General features: G+C 44.1%; 1 long non-coding RNA gene across 2 annotated transcripts in view; it reads right to left on the bottom strand.

The window, feature by feature from the left end:
- LOC139238403 (uncharacterized) overlaps window positions 1-15,004 on the bottom strand; it is a 58,425-nt gene that overhangs the window by 17,993 nt on the left and 25,428 nt on the right. The gene's annotated exons all lie outside the window — the stretch shown is intronic.

Raw genomic sequence — 15,004 nt, 5'->3', positions numbered from 1 at the left:
TGTTTGCCATTGCCTATCCACAGTCAATCCTTTAAGTATCCTTCGCCAGTCTATTCTAGCCAATTCACGTCTCATACCATCGAAGTTACCTTTCCTTAAGTTCAGGACCCTAGTCTCTGAATTAACTGCGTCACTCTCCACCTTAATAAAGAATTCTACCATATTATGGTCACTCTTCCCCAAGGGGCCTCGCACAACAAGATTGCTAATTAGTCCTTTCTCATTACACATCACCCAGTCTAGGATGGCCAGCCCTCTATTTGGTTCCTCGACATATTGGTCTTGAAAACCATCCTTAATACATTCCAGGAAATCCTCCTCCACTGCATTGGTACCAGTTTGGTTAGCCCAGTCAATATGTAGATTAAAGTCATGTTAACTGCTGTACCTTTATTGCACGCATCCCTAATTTCTTATTTGATGCTGTCCCCAACCTCACTACTGCCGTTTGGCGATCTGTACACAACTCCCACAAGCGTTTTCTGCCCTTTGGTATTCCGCAGCTCCACCCATACAGATTCCACATCATCCAAGCTAATGTCCTTCCTTACTATTGCATTAATTTCCTCTTTAACCAGCAACGCTACCCCACCTCCTGTTCCTTTCTGTCTATCCTTTCTGAATGTTGAATACCCCTGGATGTTGAGTTCCCAGCCTTGGTCAGCCTGGAGCCATGTCTCTGTGATGCCAATTATATCATATTCGTTAATTGCTGCCTGCGCAGTTAATTCGTCCACCTTATTACGAATACTCCTCGCATTCAGGCACAGAGCCTTCAGGCTTGTCTTTATAACACACTTTGTCCCTTTAGAATTTTGCTGTAATGTGGCCCTTTTTGATTTTTGCCTTGGGTTTCTCTGCCCTCAACTTTTACTTTTCTTCTTTCTATCTTTTGCTTCTGCCCCCATTCTACTTCCCACTGTCTCCCTGCCATATTAGTTTAACCCCTCCCCAACAGCATGAGCAAACACTACCCCGAGGACATTTGTTCCGGTCTTGCCTTAGTACAGACCGTCCGGTTTGTACCAGTTCCAACTAATATCTTGCAGAGTGAGAATAAAATAAATAGGAAATAGGAGCAGGAGTTGGCCATTAGGATGTTCCCCCTGGCTGGGAAGTCTAGAATGAGTTTGCATGAGTTGGATCAAGGGGCGGCCATTTTAGACTGAGCTGAAGTGGAATTTCTTTACTCAGGGGGTATATATTTGGAATTCTATATCCCAGAGGGCTGTGGATACTCAGTCGTTCAAGACAGAGACAGATAGATTTTTGGACTCTAAGGGAATCAAGAGATATGGGGACAGGGCAGGAAAGTGGAGTTGAGGTCGAAGATCAGCCATGATCTTATTGAATGTTGAGACCAAGCATAGATTGGGTGACCGCTTTGCTGAACACTCAGTTCAATCCATAAGTGTGACCCTGAGCTTCCGGTCGCCTGTCACTTTAATACTCCCACTCCCTCTGGTATCTTCATCCTTGGACTCCTCCATTCTTCCAATGAATCTCAACACAAGCTCGAGGAACAGCACCTCATCTTTCCTTTAGGCACTTTACAGCCTTCTGGCTCAACATCGAGTTCAACAATTTCAGAGCATAACTTCTGGCCATCTTTGGCTCCCTTTTCCCCCCGCCATAGAAACAGACATTTACAGCGCAGAAGGAGGCCATTTCGGCCCATCGTGTCCACGCTGGCTGACAAAGAGCCGCACGGCCCTCGGTCAGCAGCCCTGAAGGTTACATATAAACCTATGAACAATGACAGAAAGGCAAAGAGCATCCAGTCCAACCAGTTCACCCCATACAACTGCGACACCCCTTATACTGAAACATTCTACACGCCACCCCAACCGGAGCCATGTGATCTCCTGGGAGAGGCAAAAAAACACATTAAAAACTCAGGCCAATTTTGGGAGAAAAAAATCTGGGAAAATTCCTCTCTGACGCATCCAGGCTATCGAAACTAGTCCAAATCACCCTGGCTGTATTAGATTCCCTGCAGTACTTACCATTATATCTGCGCTGCCCAACAAAAGATCATCCAGTCTGATCCCAATTACCAGCTCTAGGTCCGTAACCCTGCAGGTATGGCACTTTAAGTGCCCATCCAACCATCTTTAAAAGTGGTGAGGGTTTCTGCATCCACCACTCTTCCAGGCAGCGAGTTCCAGATCCCCACAACCCTCTGCGTAAAGAAGCCCCCCTCAAATCCCCTCTAAACCTTCCACCAACCATCTTAAAACTATGCTCCCTCGTAATAGACACTTCCACCAATGGAAATAAGCCCTTACTATTCACCATGTCCAGGCCCCTCAATATTTTGTACACCTCAATGAGGTCTCCTCTCAACCTCCTCTGTTCCAATGAGAACAAACCCAACCTATCCAATCTGTCCTCATCAGAGTCAGGATTCTGGGGAGGTCCCAGCAGATTGGAAAACTGCAAATGTAACACCCCTATTCAAAAAGGAGGCAGACAAAAAGCAGGAAACTATAGACCAGTTAGCCTACCATCTGTGGTTGGGAAAATGTTGGAGTCCATTATTAAAGAAGCAGTAACAAGACATTTGGAAAAGCAACATTTGATCAGGCAAAGTCAGCATGGATTTATGAAGGGGAAGTCACATTTGACAAATTTGCTGGAATTCTTTGAGGATGTAATGAACAGCACAGATAAAGGGGAACTAGTGGATGTGGTGTATTTGGACTTCCAGAAGGCATGTAACAAGGTGCCACACAAAAGGTTACTGCACAAGATAAAAGTTCATGGGGTTGGGGGTAATATATTAGCATAGATAGAAGATCGGCTGATAAACAGAAAACAGAGAGTCGGGATAAATGGTTCATTCTCTGGTTGGCAATCAGTAACGAGTGGGGTGCTGCAGAGATCAGTGCTTGGACCCCAACTATTTACAATCTATATTAATGACTTGTAAGAGGGGACTGAGTGTAACATAGCCAAGTTTGCTGACAATACAAAGATGGGAGGAAGAGCATGTGTGAGGAGGACATAAAAAGGCTGCAGGAGGACATAGACAGGCTAAGTGAGTGGGCAAGAATTTGGCAGATGGAGTATAATGTTGGAAAGTGTGAGGTCAAAAGTTATTATTTAAATGGAGAAAGATTGCAAAGTGCTGCAGTATTGCGGGACCTGGGGGTACTTGTGCATGAAACGCAAAAGGATAGTATGCAGGTACAGCAAGCGATCAGGAAGACCAATGGAATCTTGGCCTTTATTGCAAAGGGGATGGAGTTTAAAAGCAGGGAAATCTTGTTATAGCTGTACAGGGTATTGGTGAAGCCATACCTGGAATACTGCGTAGTTTTGGTTTCCATATTTATGAAAGGATATACTTGCTGTGGAGGTAGTTCAGAGAAGGTTCACTAGGTTGATCCTGGGGATGAGGGGGTTGACTTATGAGGAAAGGTTGAGTAGGCTGGGCTTCTACTCACTGGAATTCAGAAGAATGGGAGGTGATCTTATCGAAACATATAAGATTATGAGGGGGCTTGACAAGGTGGATGCAGAGGGGATGTTTCCACTGGTGGAGGAGACTAGAACTAGAGGGCATAATCTTAAAATAAGGGGCCGCCCATTTAGAACCGACATGAGGAGAAATTGTTTCTCTGAGGGTTGTGAATCTGTGGAATTCGCTGCCTCAGAGAGCTGTGGAAGCTGGGACATTAAATAATTTTAAGACAGAAATAGACAGATAAGAGGATAAAGGGTTATGGGGAGCAGGAAGGGAAGTGGAGCCAAGTCCATGATCAGATCAGCCATGATCTTATTGAATGGCAGAGCAGACTTGAGGGGCCTATGGCCTACTCCTGCTCCTATTTCTTATGTTCTTATGATAACTAAGATTTTCCATTCCAGGCAGCATCCTAGTAAATCTCCTCTGCACCCTCTCTAGTGCAATCATATCCTTCTTATAATACGGGACCAGAACTGCATGCAGTACTCCAGCTGTGGCCTAACCAAAGTATTATACAATTTAAGCATAACCTCCCTGCTCTTATATTCTATGCCTCGGCCAATAAAGGCAAGCATTCCATATGCCTTCTTAACCACCTGGCTGCTACTTTCAGGGATCTGTGGACAAGCACTCCAAGGTCCCTTTGTTCATCTACACTATTAAGTGGCCTACCGCTTAATGTGTATACCCTTTCCTTATTAGCCCTCCCAAAGTGCATCACCTCACACTTCTCTGAATTAAATTCCACTTGCCACTGCTCTGCCCACCTAACCAGTAGATTTGATATCCTACTGCAGCCCATGACTTTCCTCTTCATTATCAACCACATAGCCAATTTTAGTGTAGTCTGTAAACTTCTTAATCATACTCCCTATATTCAAATCTAAATTGTTGATATATACCACAAAAAGCAAGTGACCCAGTACTGAACCCCACTGGAAACATCCTTCAAGTCATGGAAACATCCAATCATTACTCTTTGCTTCCTACCTCCAAGCCAATTTTGGATCCAACTTGCCACTTTGCCCTGGATCTCATGGGCTTTAAACTTCATGACTAATCTACCATGCAGGACCTTATTAAAAGCCTTGCTAAAGTCCATATATACTACATCGTACTCAGTACCCTCATCGATCCTCTTGGTTACCTCCTCAAAAAATTCAATCAGGTTCATCAAACACTATCTTCCCTTAACAAATCCGTGCTGTCCCCAATTAATCCTTGCCATTCCAAATGTAGATTTATCCTGTCTTTCAGGATTTTTTCCAATAATTTCCCCACCACTGAGGTTAGGCTGACAGGCCTGTAATTACTTGGCCTATCCCTTTCTCCCTTCTTAAAACAAGGGTACTACATTAGCAGTCCTCCAATTCTCCGGCACCATGCCCAGATCCAAAGAGGACTGGAAAATGATGGCCAAGGCCTCTATTTCCTCTTTTACTTCGCTCAACAGCCTGGGATGCATTTCATCTGGGCCTGGGGACTTATCTACTTTCAAAGCTGCTAAACCCCTTAATACTTCCTCTCTCACTATATTTATTTAATTCAGAATATCTTATGTTTTTTCTCTTCTCTTTGCCTATAATGGTAGCTGGTCATTACTACAGCATTCACACCTATCCAGATTAATCTTTTTCTAACCTCTATCATTACCATTTCAATTCAGCCCATCATTCCTTTTGTCTCTCTAATCTCTCCTGCCTTCCACCCTATCACAGACCTTCCCTTTTGTTCTTTCTTCCCCTCCCCCTTTTAGTGCTTAAGAATGTGCTCTTTTCAAACATTCGGCATTTCTGACAAAGGGTCATCGACCCGAAACGTTAACTCTGTTTTTCTCTCCACAGACGCTGCCTGACCCAGAGATTGCCAGCATTCTGTTTTTATTTCCGATTCCAGCATCCACAGTATTTTGCTTTTGTATTAAATAAGTATTTTGCATCTGTCTTTACCAAGGGAGAAGATGCTGCCAAAGTCATAGTGAAAGAGGAGGTAGAGAAGATACTGTAAGGATAAAATTGATAAAGAGGTACTCAAAAGACTGGCTGGACTTAAAGTAGATAAGTCACCAGGACCTGATGGGATGTATCCTAGGACACTGAGGGAAGTGAAGGAAGAGATCACAGATGTACTGGCCATAATCTTACAATACTTCTTAGAATCGGGTGGTGCCAGAGGACTGCAGAATTGCAAATGTTACAGCCTTGTTCAAAAAAGGGTGCAAGGATAAACCCAGCAACTACAGGCCAGTCAGTTTAACCTCTGAATTGAGGAAGCTTTTACAAACAATAATCAGGGACAAAATTAACAGTCACTTTGACAAGTGTGGATTAATTAGGGAAAGTCAGTACAGATTTATTAAAGGCAAATCAGGTTTAACCAACTTGATTGAGTTTTTTGATGAGTTAACAGAGAGGGTTGTTGAGGGCCATGAGGTGAACGTGGTGTATATGGATTTCCAAAAGGCATTCGACAAAGTGCCACATAATAGTCTTGCTCGGAAAGTTTAAGCCCATGGAATAAAAGGGATAGTGGCAGCATGGATATGAAATTGGCCAAGTGACAGGAAACAGCTTCGTGGTGAACGGTTATTTTTTGGACTGGAGGAAGGTATACAGTGGTGTTCTCCAGGGTCAGTACTAGGCCCACTGCTTTTCTTGATATATATTAATGACTTAGATGTGGATGTACAGGGCATAATTTCAAAATTTGAAGATGACACAAAAAACTTGGACGTATAGGGAACAATGAGGAGGATAGACTTCAAGAGGAACTAGACAGGCTGGTAGAATTGTTGGACAGTGGCAGATGAAATTTAACTCAGGAAAGTGCGAAGTGACACATTTTGGTAGAAAGAATGAGGAGAGGAAATATAAACTAAAGGGTACAATCGTAAAGGGAGTGCATGAACAGAGAGACCTAGGAGTATACGTGTACAAATTGTTGAAGGTGGCAGGGCAGGTTGAGAATTCAATTCACAAAGCTGATGGGATCCTGGGCTTCATGAATAGAGGTATAGAGTACAAAAGTGGAAATGATGATGAACCTGTATAAAACACCGGTTCCGCCTCAACTAGAGTAGTGTGTCCAATTCTGGGCACCGCACTTTAGGAACGGTGTGAAGGCCTTAGAAAGAATGCAGAAAAGATTTACAAGAATGATTCCAGGGATGAGGGACTTCAGTTACATGGATAGACTGGAGAAGCTGGGGTTGTCCTCCTTGGAGCAGAGATGGTTGAGAGGAGATTTGATAGAGGTGTTCAAAATCATGAGGGGTCTGGACAGGGTAGATAGAGAGAAACTGTTCCCATTGGCACAAGGGTCAAGAACCACAGGACACAGATTTAAAGTGATTGGCTATAGAACCAAAGGCAACATGAGGAAAAACTTTTTAACGCAGTGAGTAGTTAAGATCTGGAATGCATTGCCTGAAAGGCTGGTAGCTTTTAAAAGTGAGTTGAATAAGTACCTGAAGGAAAACAATTACATGGCTACGGGGAAAGGGCGGGATAGTGGGACTAGCTGAAGTGCTCTTGCAGAGAGTCGGCACAGGCTCAACGGGCTGACTGGCCTTCTTCCATGCTGCAAGCATCAATGATTCTAAAACACAGCCATTCATCCCATTGTGCTTGTGCCAGCTCTTTGGTATCCAATTAGTCCCACTACCTTGCTCTTTCCCAATATCCCTGTAAATGTTTTCCCTTCAAATATTTATCCAATCCCCTTTTGAAAGTTACTATTGAATCTGCTTCCACCACCCTTTCAGGCAGGGCATTTCAGATCAGGACGAAATGTTTCCTCCTGATGACCTGTCTGCAGTGAAGCACCAGTTTAAGTTTCTAACTTGGGCTAACTTCACTTTCCCAGGAGCAGAGACTAAAGAAACTGGGGCACTTCTCATTAGAACAAAGCAGGGTGAGAGGAGATGTGAGCGAGGTGTTTAAAGTTGATCAAGGACACCGACAAAATTGAGAGACACACTCCCTGTCCTTCAGGATCTGTGTCCAGAGGAGAAGCTGATGGTTTATCAGATCAACTTTGGGTTAAATGTTGTGCTCATCGAGCTGAGCATCAAACACTCTCCAGTCGGGCACAGCACAGGTTAGTTACAGAGTAAACCCATCAGCTGTTCCCCGACACAGATACTGAGGGACAGGGAGTGTCCAGGACAATGACATTTCTCATTCAATAAGGTATAAATTGATCCTGTACCTCTCCCCATTAATCCTGGGCTCCACACAGGTCGAATCCTGCTCCTGTTTCCCTTCCTGTAACAGCACTGAACTAAACCCAGCCCATAATGAGCAGAGCTCAAGGAGGTTGGTTGCTCGGCACTGCAGTGATGTCATAAAGCAGTGCCATTCAGCCCAGCTGGTCCTCTCCTTGTCCCTTTAAAGGTGGAGAGCTGGGACATCCTGTCTCAAAACACATCCCCCTGTTCATACTGAGAATCCCCGGGGAAGGGCCGAGGCCCAGAGTGTGGAACATAACCAAGGGGAAAAAGAGGAGGAGAGCTGGTGCAGTGTGGGAGATGAGGGAGGAGTCTGCTCATTCCCAGGGGCAGATCACAGTGCTTTGAGTGGTGGGTCAGGCAGTGAAACTGAAACCAAACCAAAGGGAACAAATAAAGATCCAATCCAAGGGAACAAGCAATGAGAGAACGGGAAGAAACCACAACCGGCCCAAAATGATTCATTGAGCGAGCATCGACTGCTCATTGTGGGAGAGTGCCACACTTCTACCATCCTTTGTGTGAAGAAGTGATTCCAAACTTCTGCCCTGCATGGCTTGGCTCTGATTTTCAGGTTATGCCCCCTCGTCGTAGACGCTGCCAGCAGTTTCTCTCTATCTATCCTAGCAATTGCTTTCAAAATCCTAACAACCTCAATCAAATCACCTCTTAACCTTCTATATTCCAGGGAATACACGGTTAATTTATGTAAACTCTCAATCGTTTAACCCTTGGAGCCCTGGTAACATGCTGGTGAATCTGTGCTGCCCTCCTTTAAAGGCCAGTATATTGGTTCTCAGGTGTGGTGCCCAGAACTGTACATGGTACATCAGATGTGGGCTAACCAGGGCTTTGTATAGCTGTAGCAAAACTTCCACCCCTTTATATTCCAGTCCTCTTCTTCTAAGGATTAATATTTCATTAGCCATTGTGGCTATATTTATTTTAAAGACTCAGGGCAGATAGAGTACAGGTTAGATACAGTGTAAAGCTCACTCTACACGGTGCCATCAAACACTCCCAGGGCAGATACAAGCACATGTTACCGATACCTTCCCTGGATATCAAGGTTAGGGGAGACTCTCTGGAAGGTATGGGGAACTGGGATCAGTCCCTGAAAGTAACTGAAGGCATGAGAACCAAAATAATCTCGAATTAGAAAGGATAAAAGGTCCCAAAATGGAGCAGTCTGTAACAGGACATCAATTCGTCTCCTCTTATATTAGAGAAATCAAAGACCTGACTGTTTTTGAACAAACCTAATCTATTTGACATATCAAAATATTAAACTCCAGCCCACTTATGATGGTTATTAACATCAGCAGAAACAAATCCCAAATGCCAGAATGAACATGGTTCAGTCCTGGATGTGATTAACAGCAGCAACAGCAAAATCCAACCACAGCAGTGACTTGTGAACTCACTGGTGTCTCAAAAAGGGTGGATGACTGAGTGAATCCTTTCCCACACACAGAGCAGGTGAACGGTCTCTCTCTCCAGTGTGAAGTCGCTTGTGTGTCAGTAGATAGGATCACCAAGTGAATCCCTTCCTACACACGGGGCAGGTGAATGGTTTCTCAGTCACACTAATGTTTGAAATCTTTTCCCACAGACAGAACAGGCAAACATTTCTCTTTCCGCATTCAAAGGCCGATGATATTCAGGTCCTGGTGAATCGAGTGATTCTGTCAGATCTTGATTATGATGCTTGGTTTGAGTTTCCTGTCTGCAAATCCTCCCCTTCTAACACCCTGTAAAAGTAGTTTACAAAAGTCATCTCTAAGTACAGGATAGAAATTCAGAACAGAACATTTTATTTTCTATGGAACATTCTTTCCTTCTAGTGTGTGATTTTAAGTATGATATAAACTTAATCTGTGAACCTTGACCTTAACATTCCAAGAATCCTATTGATTTGAAGGAACAGAAAAATATCTCAGCATTGATAAATGCATTGTCTAACATCTCCAACTGAGCTAACCTGCTTTAACTACATCTAGTATTTGTTTCAGCTATGACTCAGTTTGTAGCACCCTTGCCTCTGAATCACAAGGTAGTGGATTCAAGTCCCACTCCAGAGACTGAGCACAAAAATCTAGCCTGGCACTCCAGTGCACTGTTGGAGGTGCCGTCTTTTGGAAGAGACATTAAACCGAGGCCCAGTCTGCTCTCGCAGGTGAACGGAAAAGATCCCACGGCACTATTTTGAAGAGGAGCAGGGGATTTATCCCCGATGTCCTGACCAATATTTATCTCTCAATCAACATCAGTAAAAAAAATTATCTAGTCATTATCACATTGTAAATTGGCTGCCGCGTTTCCTACATTACAACAGTGACTATACTTCAAGAAGTACTTCATTGGCTGTAAAGCGCTTTGCGACGTCCGGTGGTTGTGAAAGGTGTTACAAGGGACATCCTTGGAGTGGATGAAATCCAGAAGTCACGACACTGTCACTATTCATTTCATACCCAATAAACCTGTTAACAATCCGCACACAATGCCTCATCTATGGCCGGTGGGGGTCAGGTCTTGCACTTGGGTAAGGGACTTTGGTTGGTGGAGGCAGCACTTCCGCTGGGGTAAGGGACTTGGACTGAGGGTGGGATCACTTGTGCTGGGGACTTCGGCTGGAATTTGGTGGCTTTTGCTGGGTTGTTCGAGATGTGGCTTCTCTGGCTTCTGAAGTCAGAAAGGATCATATTACAATTTGCAAAGTCAGTGAGAGCTTGCGATGGGCGGTTCCATTTACACATTTCAGAGAACTTCAGGGTGTGGCTTATCTTCCAAGGGGACCGATCAGCAATGGGTCATGTGATAATGTAGAGCCAATCAGAGAAACGGCGGCCAGTTAGTACAAATAGAAACACAGAAAATAGGTGCAGGAGTAGGCCATTCGGCCCTTTGAGCCTGCACCGCCATTCAATGAGTTCATGGCTGAACATGCAACTTCAGTATGCCTCAAAAGTAGTAATCTCAGGATTGCTACCAGTGCCACGTGCTAGTCAGAGTAGGAATCGCAGGATAGCGCAGATGAATACATGGCTTGAGCAGTGGTGCAGCAGGGAGGGATTCAAATTCCTGGGGCATTGGAACCGGTTCTGGGGGAGATGGGACCAGTCCAAACCGGACGGTCTGCACCTGGGCAGGACCGGAACCAATGTCCAAGGGAGAGTGTTTTCTAGTGCTGTTGGGGAGGAGTTAAACTAATATGGCAGGGGGATGGGAACCAATGCAGGGAGACAGAGGGAAACAAAATGGAGACAGAGGCAAAAGACAGAAAGGAGATGAGTAAAAGTGGAGAGCAGAGAAACCCAAGGCAAAAAACATAAAGGGCCAATGTACAGCAAAACTCTAAAGGGTCAAAGTGTAATAAGAAGGCAAGCCTGAAAGCTCGGTGCCTCAATGCGAGGAGTATTCGGAACCCAGGAGAGGGCTCTGAGCTAGTTAGAGTGGGTGAGAGCGCAGATGAACAGGACCCCAAAAAAGAATGCAAAAGGCAGGAGGCAACAGAGCAGAGTAGCAGTGGGGTAAGTGTCAACCACAAGGTGATAGGAAGGGACAATATGTATGAATATAAAGGGGCTGCAGGAGGGGTCAAAACTAAAAATCATGGTTTAAAAACTAGTATTAAAACACTTTACCTAAACGCACGCAGCATTCGAAATAAAGTAAATGAGTTGACGGCACAAATCATTACAAATGGGTATGATTTGGTGGCCATTACAGAAACGTGGGTGCAGGGTGGCCAAGACCGGGAATTAAACATACAGGGGTATCTGACAATTCGGAAGGACAGACAAGAAGGGAAAGAAGGTGGGGTAGCTCTGTTAATAAAGGATGACATCAGGGCAGTTGTGAGAGATGATATTGGCTCGAATGAACAAAATGTTGAATCATTGTGGGTGGAGATTAGAGATAGTAAGGGGAAAAAGTCACTGGTGGGTGTAGTTTATAGGCCCCCAAATAATAACTTCACGGTGGGGCGGACAATAATCAAGGGAATAATAGAGGCATGTGAAAAAGGAATGGCAGTAATCATGAGGGATTTTAACCTACATATCGATTGGTCAAATCAAATCGCACGGGGTAGCCTGGAGGAGGAATTCATAGAATGCATACGGGATTGTTTCTTAGAACAGTATGTAACAGAACCTACAAGGGAGCAATCTATCTTAGATCTGGTCCTGTGTAATGAGATAGGAATAATAAACGATCTCCTAGTAAAAGATCCTCTCGGAATGAGTGATCACAGTATGGTTGAATTTGTAATACAGATTGAGGGTGAGGAAGTCGTGTCTCAAACGAGCGTACTATGCTTAAACAAAGGGCACTACAGTGGGATGAGGGCAGAGTTAGCTAAAGTAGACTGGGAACACAGACTAAACGGTGGCACAATTGAGGAACAGTGAAGGACTTTTAAGGAGCTCTTTCACAGTGCTCAACAAAAATATATTCCAGTGAAAAAGGGCAGTAAGAGAAGGGATAACCAGCCATGGATAACCAAGGAAATAAAGGAGAGTATCAAATTAAAAACCAATGCGTATAAGGTGGCCAAGGTTAGTGGGAAACTAGAAGATTGGGAAAATTTTAAACGACAGCAAAGAATGACTAAGAAAGCAATAAAGAAAGGAAAGATAGATTACGAAAGTAAACTTGCGCAAAACATAAAAACAGATAGTAAAAGCTTCTACCGATATATAAAACGGAAGAGAGTGACTAAAGTAAATGTTAGTCCCTTCGAAGAAGAGAAGGGGGATTTAATAATGGGAAATGTGGAAATGGCTGAGACTTTAAACAATTATTTTGCTTCGGTCTTCACAGTGGAAGATACAAAAACCATACCAAAAATTGCTGGTCACGGGAATGTGGGAAGGTAGGACCTTGAGACGATCACGATCACTAGGGAGGTGGTGCTGGACAGGCTAATGGGACTCAAGGTAGACAAGACCCCTGGTCCTAATGAAATGCATCCCAGGGTATTAAAAGAGATGGCGGAAGTTATCGCAGATGCATTCGTTATAATCTACCAAAATTCTCTGGACTCTGGGGAGGTACCAGCGGATTGGAAAGCAGCTAATGTAACGCCTCTGTTTAAAAAAGGGGGCAGACAAAAGGCAGGTAACTATAGGCCGGTTAGTTTAACATCTGTAGTGGGGAAAATGCTTGAAACTATCATTAAGGAAGAAATAGCGGGACATCGAGATGGGAATAGTGCAATCGAGCAGATGCAACATGGATTCATGAAGGGGAAATTATGTTTAACTAATTTACTGGAATTCTTTGAGGATATAATGAGCATGGTGGATAGAGATGTACCGATGGATGTGGTGTATTTAGATTTCCAAAAGGCATTCGATAAGGTGCCACACAAAAGCTTACTGCAGAAGATAGAGGTACATGGAGTCAGAGGAAATGTATTAGCATGGATAGAGAATTGGCTGGCGAACAGAAAGCAGAGAGTCGGGATAAATGGGTCCTGACATTTATCCACATTATACTGCATCTGCCATGCATTTTCCCACTCACCTAATCTGTCCAAGTCACCCTGCAACCTTTTAGCGTCCTCCTCACAGCTCACACTGCCACCCAGTTTAGTATCATCTACAAACCTGGAGATATTACACTCAATCCCTTCATCTAAATCATTAATGTATATTGTAAAAAGTTGGGGTCCCAGCACTGAGCCCGGTGGCCCTCCACTAGTCACTGCCTACCATTCTCTTCTTCCTGTCTGCCAACCAGTTCTCTATCCAAGTCAGTACATTACCCCCAATACCATGTGCTTTGATTTTGCACACCAATCTCTTGTGTGGGACCTTGTCAAAAGCCTTTTGAAAGTCCAAATACACCACATCCACTGGTTCTACCTTGTCCACTCTACTAGTTACATCCTCAAAAAATTCCAGAAGATTTGTCAAGCATGATTTTCCTTTCATAAATCCATGCTGACTTGGACCGATCCTGTCACTGCTTTCCAAATGTGCTATTACATCTTTAATGATTGATTCCAACATTTCCCACGACTGATGTCAGCCTAACCGGTCTATAATTACCCGTTTTCTCTCTCCCTCCTTTTTTAAACAGTGGTGTTACATTAGCTATCCTCCAGTCCATAGGAACTGATCCAGAGTCCACAGACTGTTGGAAAATGATCACTAATGCATCCACTATTTCTTGGGCCACTTCCTTAAGTACTCTGGGATGCAGACTATCAGGCCCCGAGGATTTATCAGCCTTCAATCTCATCAATTTCCCGCTTTATAAAGATATCCTTCAGTTCCTCCTTCTCACTGGACCCTCGGTCCCCTATCGAATAGAGCTCCCTCTACACTGTCCCGTCAAACACTCCCAGGGCAGGTACAGCATGGGTTAGATACAGAGTAAAGCTCCCTCTACTCTGTCCCATCAAATACTTCCACAGGGCAGGTACACAGCCATTTTACCGATACCTTACCTGGATCCCAAGGCTAGGAGGCGCGCTCTGGAAGGTACGGGGAGCTCGGACTTGTCCATGAGAGTAACCAATGATAAGAGAACTGAAATAATCCAGAGTAATGAGGTGTTAGCCGTGGCTCAGTGGTAGCACTCTTGTCTCCGTGTCAGTAGGTTATGGGTTCATCCACCTCAAGCGCCTTGAGCATAAAACCTAAGTCGACGTTCCAATCCAGTACAGAGGTGCACTGTCAGAGGTGCCATCTTTCATATGAAACTTCCTCTACACTGTTCCATCAAACAATGCCAGGGCAGGTACAACACGGGTTAAATACAGAGTAAAACTCCCTCTACACTGTCCCATCAAAAGATACTTCATTGGGTGTAAAGCGCTTTGGGACAACCTGAGGCGGTAAAAGGCACTCTATAAATACAAGTCTTTCTTTTCTCCTTTTGTTAAAGGCTCAAAATGGAACATAAGATCAGTTAGTAACAGGTCATGAATTAGTCCAATTGACATGATTGGTAAAAGACCCAAAGGCGACGTGAGGAAAAACCTTTTTACGCAGCGAGTGGGTACAATCTGGAATGCACTGCCTGAAACGAATGTTTAAGGCAGATTCAATTGTGGCTTTCAAAAAGGAATTGAATAAGTACCTGAAGAAAAAAAGTTGCAGGGCTACGGGAAAAGGGGAGGTGGGGGGAGAAAGAGGGGGAATGAGACCAGCTGAGGTGCTCTTGCAGATAGCCGGCACGGGCTCGATGGGCCGAAAGGCCTCCTTGTGCCATAACCATTCTATGATTCTATGATATCCAGAAAATTAAACTCCAACCCAGTTGTAGGGATTAATTACATCAGCAGCAACAAA

This window comes from Pristiophorus japonicus, chromosome 2, assembly GCF_044704955.1.
Source record: "Pristiophorus japonicus isolate sPriJap1 chromosome 2, sPriJap1.hap1, whole genome shotgun sequence".
NCBI classification, from domain to species: Eukaryota; Metazoa; Chordata; class Chondrichthyes; family Pristiophoridae; genus Pristiophorus; species Pristiophorus japonicus.
Note: the sequence above shows the minus strand (reverse complement) of the source record. Positions and strands in the feature narration are given on the sequence as shown.